Here is a 7,252-nt window from a genome sequence, read left to right as displayed (position 1 = left end):
TTTGGCTATTCACATGAGCTCTGCATTTTCCCAAGCAGACAGGGTTCCTTTTTCCTAATTTGAAAAGATTAAATTAATTTCATATATCTTTGATTGTTCTTCCTTAACACACACAGAGAAAAGGAATGTGCGATGACCTCTGCTGCTGTTCTTGAAAGGCATTTTTTACAAGCTAATTGCCATATAATACACTGAAATTTCACATTCTGAAGTTTAAATGTCTCACTGATTAGTTAAACTTAATTGCAAAAGCAACTGGGAAAACTTACTGTGACAATTTACTAAAGGCAATCCCATCTCTAGCAAAAAGAAACTATTTTCTTATGCTTCCTGTACATCCTGTATTTGGCTTCTGCTCCCATGTTTTTGAAAAGTGGGAGTTACTGCCGAAAAGCAAAACAAAACAGGACTCTTCATATAGAAAACAGATAAATAGAAACACTCAACATTCCTTCTCCCTAATAGTTTTGTTAAATCCATAGGTCTCATGGAAAGGCAACAATTAAAGCCACATCCATCTTCTGAGGTTGAAGGGGCTTGGTGAGATAGAAGGAAATTCTACAGAGGAATTAACATCTTCAGTTATATTAACATCTCTTCTACCTTTGGGGAACTTAATACAAAAATATAAAGCTGCAGAAGTATATTACTAGGAAGAAACCATCTACAGAAAGAAATCCACAGAAACGTCATCGGGGAATGCATTCTAGCACAGCTTTCAAAATCGCTACTTTACTTTCACAGGAACAAGCTTGAAGTTTGCTAACTCTGCTCGTCACTCAGGATACTTTCCTTCATTTCTGCAGTATTTTGATTTTTTTCTTTCCTGTCTGCTTGTGCTTTAAATAGCATTTGGTGGCCTGGAAAGAGAGAGAGTCAGATTTCCCGAAAAGGGATTGTGATTTTAATATCGGCAGCATCTGATCCTGTGTGTTTCCGGCAGATAGAGCAGAACCACCACCTGATTTCTGCAGTTGTGCTCTGGATGCTAAGAACCATCCAAAAGCCTGAGAGATCAGGAATTTGCTTCTTCATGCCAGGTAAACTGATCTCTTAGTGTCTGTAATAACTAACTCCTTTTTTTGCAAGGTTACTTTTTATCCAGATTAGTCCTGTGGCTCAGGTCCATGCTGGGAGGTAAGGGCATGCAGATGAAGCCCAGCAAAGGTGGACTGAAATGACTGCCAGAGCGGAGGGAGAGAAAGGAGAAGCTCCTTCTGACCACACCAGCTGCACAGCGTCCGCAAGAGAAAGCCAAGCCGTGCCTCTGGAGCTACGGGCTCCCAGTGGGAAGACCTATCTGCATTAAAAGAATTGCTATTTCTGGAATACTTACTGAAGTCTTACACAACACTCTATCAGTTGCATTATCTGCTTCAGAGACTGTAGTGGTGTGGGCTACAGCATGCTTGGAGAACCAGGGAAAATGTTTTTTATAGCACAGACTAAATCTCAGAGGCCATGCTGTGGCAAGGACTATATTCATGAGTCAACATCGTGCCTGATTTCTAAAAAACAGTGACAATGATAACACGGAAATGATGATGGATTTATCCAAACCCTTGTGTAAACAGGATTTAGAGTAACAATGTTAAATTGACTTCTGTGACTTGATACAATCAACACTATCCAAAATCTAAATCAAGACAAAACACTGCAGCACTGAGCGAAATTACTGAGTTCATGCACGGGTTATTCCCCTCACCTTTAGTCAAAATATCAATCCCTTTGGAAGGTATTCATTTCCTTAGGTTTTTAACCATTATTTTTAAAAACAACTGAGTATTCAACTCAGCCAGTCTTTCAAAAACCCCGATTGTGAGCCGGTGTTACAACTGAAAATTTTTGACAGTTAAAATTTGCACCTAAGATTGCTGAGACAGTTTTGGATGTTAGTGTGATGGGACCCCAGAAAGACAGATCCTTGTGAAAACCGCTTTGCTTCTTTTCTACTCCTGTCTTCCCTCATTTGCTTTCATCTGCGTTACTTGTATTGACTCTGCAATCCTCCACCACGCATCCCCATTGAAGTCTTCGTGCCTCTTCTCTTTTGCCCTCCGTTTTCCTGTTCTCTTTATATGACGTTACAGAGGAAGAGTGTTCACACCACCTACTTTCAGGTTAGGAAGCTAGCTTTCCTATTTAAACAATGGCAGTAGCATCTGCACCCCACAGTTGAGAAAAGAAACCTCATTAGGAGCAGAAATGGAAACCCACGCCCCAGAGGAGGCTGTCAGGCAGCCCAGCCCAGCAGGCAGACGAGCCCGCTTTCTGATACCTGAAGGCAGGCAGGCAACCTCCCACGCTTCAAGCCTACTCTTTGAGCAGTATTTAAATCTTCTCGAACAAATAAAACCTAAAAAAGGAAATACCACTGAAGCATAAATTTTATGAGCTACCATATAATCCTTCAAATGAAGGACTTACTCAACAGTCTCACCATCTTTTCTACTGCTCAGAAGTGGAGACTGGCTGAACAAGCGCTTCCTTTCCTTAGGGCAAGGAAACTGTACACAGCACGAGAACTGCATGCGAACTAATACAGGGAGGATGTTATGTTCTTTCTCCACCAGTTACACTAAACCCTACAGGCGACAACCATCCTGACGCAACAGCAAGGGAGAGCTACGGGACTAACAGGGGGAAAGGGCTGTATGGGACTGCAGGTGGCTATGCTGCAGGCAGGAGTTGCAACCAAGATGAGGGATTTCTAGGTACACCCAGACACTGTGTGTGAACATGTTCCTACTTCTTCCACAGGGCGAGAGGAGGAAATCCAACTGTTCGGTCAGTAATTCAAGGCAGGATAAAGCGTACATCACTGCTTACAACCACAGCTGAAGCGAGCAGAAATTTTCTGCTCAGAATGAAAGGCACAGACATAGAATATGAATCCAAACCAATCATTATTCTTTTTTTTTAGGAGAAAAAAAAAAAGTTCTGATCAACACATACGCTCCTCCAAGACTTGCTGGTCTGTATGATAAGAGATCTGTCAGAAATTTATTCAGAACAAGTTAAAAGCCTGCTTCAAAGTTTAATTATAAAGTAATCACAAGAAAGAAGAGTTCATATTCAGATGAGTCCATAATAAGCCACTGAGACTCTTCCAAATCATCAACAAAGCACACTGGAAGAGTTTACCTGGACTCCTGGACTAGTAATTTAAAGGTGATTACTCTTTCCTACTTGTTTCCCTCTCAGAAAATGCTGAGCAACCACTGGAGCACCTCACACTTTGACCTTAGAATAGATTTTTTGTAGTGTGGCATTTGCTCCAAAGATTTAGCTGAAATCTTGAGAAATGTATTACCTAATTTTTAGTTAAAAATAATTTTCATCTGTTTATTTGTAACAGGTCTGAACTGAAATCCATTTAATGTCTGATTCTACTGAGTTTCAACCAGGCCTTTACAGATTTCCTGATCTCAGCAGCTTTTTTAAGATTCCTAGAACTCAAAACCTGATGAACCAATTTCTGTTGGTTTTCCACCTTGACATACTGCATTAAAAATTGCAGCTTGAAGCAAGTTCTCACAGCTGAATTAATAGCTCCTGGACAGGGCTTAAAATGGAAAGATATGACATGATCTACAGCATAAATACCAAAGTTAAGTTCTAACAGCATCTGAGCCTTTCCGCAAGGCTTTTGCTCACATGAGTGGTTTGACCATATTCTCAAAGTCCAGTGATTTCCAAACCCTGTTCAGGCTGGATGTGCTAGTTCTAGACAGTTACTGTCATATGAAAGCCGTTCTTAAACTAACATCACCATTCCTCTTATCACCATTAATATGCTTCTGATACTTGTAAAGGCAAATTTGCTTGGAATTAAAAATAAGACAGAAAAAGCACGCTGTTTCATACAGCTATTTTTGTCTTCATTGACAATCATAGACAATGTTTTCACAACACAAAACATGAGATTTACATGTCAAAACACAAGTATCTTAAATAATAGTGTAAAATATTTTCCTCCACATGCTTAGCCTTTCTCCTGTACTAAACAATATGAAAATTAACAGAAATCGAGGGAAAAGGAACATCCTTCTCTGTTCACCCTCTCCCAAATAACTGACAAAAAAATTACCTTGTGGTAAATACAACTATTTGTGTGGAATATACAGGATACATTTAATTTAAGTAAGATCACATTATTTAAGTATTAATAGCTATTGGGCTTGCCCAAGGACATTTTCTCTCCATGCACTCCCATGCAAAGTCATTAAGGACAGAATGTTCAGGAGCTTTTTATATGGTGTTCATTGAATACCATAAAAAGCAGTAAATATTCCGGTTTGAGTTTGATGCAGAGAATACTGTAAGAGCTATATAGAGATTCTGGAAAGGTCCTGTTACCATTTTTTCCACCTGTTTTAAAGCATAAGCTGCATATAGCTCTCTAATAGCAGATATTTTTCCTTAGGGCATCCTTTGCCCAAAGGATGTCATCACAAATTGTTCTCTTATGTAAATTTCACCTAATGCTTCAATAAATTTACGTATATACACTTATTCTACAGTGCCTTTCAGGTATTTATGTGTGACATACAACTCTGTGTGTGCATGAGCATGTACATACTTCCTATGCTTAATTTCTCAGTGCAACTCTTAGCACTCCAATTAAGGTCTTCCAGCTTTAAAGAGGAAAACTTCTATTGTCTCATGCAATATTCTTTCAAATGGCCTCAAAGAGTTACTTAGCTTTTTTTTTCTAAATGCATTTATTTCTTGAAATTTACTATTTTCCAAAATTCCTGGAAGTTTTCCAGCAGCAAACTCCTCTTACCTCTCTTTTCAAGACTGCATTATTACTTTCCTTTGATACTAGTTCCCCTAATGCAGGCTCTTTGTGTTCATTTCTCCATCTTCAAATAAAATATATCAGGGAATAAAACAAAATCTTCTCAAAGAGAAGATTTCACATGTACACTTGCTTGTTCCCAGCACCTCACCACTGGACCGTAGCCACCCACATCACTGGACCGCCCTGCCACGGCTCTCGGATGCTGGCTGACCCAGGCACCACTGGCTGGGCTGGCCAGGAGCCCACTGCTGATCAACCTCCCTTCAGCCCTCAGCACATCCATGGGTGCTGAGGGGGCCCAATGCTGCCTCACAGCACAGAAGATCTCCCTGACGGTTTTCTCAATCAGCAGAAGGTTTAGAAGAGTGTTACATACTTCTTCCATATAGTATGTGGAAAAAAGGGTACCATGTTAGTCCTTATTTGGAAAAATGTCAGTGAAGGAGTTTCTTCTACTTCCCGCTGTGCCATCCACAGCATTTAAAGTATTTTTCCTTTTAAAACAATTACGATATCAAGATCAAGATAACAGTACATCATTACAGTGTCTACCAGAAGCTATTAAGAATCAGTCAAACAGCAAAATCCAGGGAAATACATCTGATTCATATCAAGAGTCAATCTAGTATTCTGGAATAGGCTTGGTGTACTTCCAAAGAAATTCAAAAGTTCAGAATTTTTCCTTCTTTTGATATACATTTTGAAGAACTCATCCAAAATTTTCCCAGAGAAAGAGCAGATGTCAACCTTTCATTTTGAAATAAAAGAGTAACTTTGAACAAAAGCAGGTAGATGGATCTATTTTTACTTTTTCAATTACTGGAAGCAATATTCTAAAAGAGAAGGATGTGTTTCTCAAATGGTTAAAGAACACTTCAGACCTCATTTAAATTATCTGAATTACCACTTACAAAACCAGATGTAAAACCTTAAAAATTATGAATAGCTGCAGTCTACTCTTTGAGATTAGTTTTGCACTCTACATAGCACTTGTCTTTTTTTCATCTCCCAAAAACCATGGTGACACCAAGCTAGTCAAAATTTTCTGCTCATTGTTTGCAATTGCCTTTTTTTTTAATAGAAGTTTGATTTAGAGCTACCTTTTCTCTTTTAAAACAATACATACTAATATCGCTACATCTAGTAGAAGGCAGTTTTGAAGGAAAAAAAATGTAATAAAACAGTCATGTTTTTGGTGTTTTTAACAAACTCCATTAGGAACTTCTGATAGCAAATTCTTCATCTCTCCAAAAGTACCTTCCCTGTTAGAGAAATAACCTTTCTTCAGAACTTATGACATATTCAACAAACAAACTAAATGCAACAACCTCCCCAGATTTCTTCTGCAGAGGAATGAAGCTGAAGCTTGTGTGATGCTTCCAGACAAACTTGATGAGGATCTGCTGAAACTTGCAGGTAGCTGCCAAGAGGATGCCATTCTCTTTCTCCCAGGGCTGTGTACTTCTCACTGTTTCCTTTGCATTCAAACTGGCAACCATGCAATTGTGTGATCAGATACCAACAATTCAGAAAGAAGTATGACTTTACAAGGGGGTAAATTACAGTACTTGACACAGTTGTCTTTGAAGGTCCTGATCTACTGCAGTTTAGGAAGCTGGGTTGGTTTTAGCACCTTAGCTACTTCCTTCTGCTAAGCTGTAGGGAACAGGTAATAACTTTGGAGCTGGACATACTGAATATACTTCTCCTTTTCTTAGTTACTCTTTCCATGCTTTTCAGGAAGTTCTCTCTTGGAGGCCTGCTTGCTTTAACACCTCTAGGAGACAAAAGAGCAAGTGCAAGGAGCTTGTCTACTATCATTTCTGGCAAATGACAGCTGCACTGTTAACATCTAGGGTTGCCACCAACCTGCCTTAAAACTTGTATTATAGCTCAAGTCTAGAGGGGTTTCAAGACAGAAAACATGGCCTTACAGCTCTTGCATGCAACTTTTATCAAGATTCTGACAATATCATAGTCCTAGATAAATCAAAGAACTGAAAAAGCTGTTAGGCATATGTGGCAGTTCAAATATGAAGCAAAAAGCATTCAGTCATCTAAGATAATATTTAAAAAATTATTCCAAGGAATTAGACAGATATCCAGAAAAAACAAAATACCCCCAATAAAACAGAAACTTTACTGTCAAATAAACTCATTCTATTAGAATGGTTCTGAATTGCAAATAAACCTGAAGACATCCAAACAGATATCTTAACAGGAGTTTTCACAAAATATTTTAAATTAAGTTCTCAAGACAAACTCAAGAATACTGTAAAAGTTTACTTCTAACCTGCTCTTTCTGGCAATACCTGGGAGTTGAATTCATGCAACTTGACCAGAATATACTAGTCGCAGGAGTGGAAGAAGCACCCACTTTCTACTAATATAAATCCGTGGTATCTGTCCTGCAACTGGAAAAAATTGCTGCTGTCGCTGCACTTT

Source organism: Cariama cristata, unplaced genomic scaffold (genome assembly GCF_000690535.1).
Source record: "Cariama cristata isolate BGI_N322 unplaced genomic scaffold, ASM69053v1 scaffold14051, whole genome shotgun sequence".
Classification (NCBI taxonomy): Eukaryota; Metazoa; Chordata; class Aves; order Cariamiformes; family Cariamidae; genus Cariama; species Cariama cristata.
The sequence above is the reverse complement of the archived record's forward strand: the minus strand, read 5'-3'. Positions refer to the sequence as shown.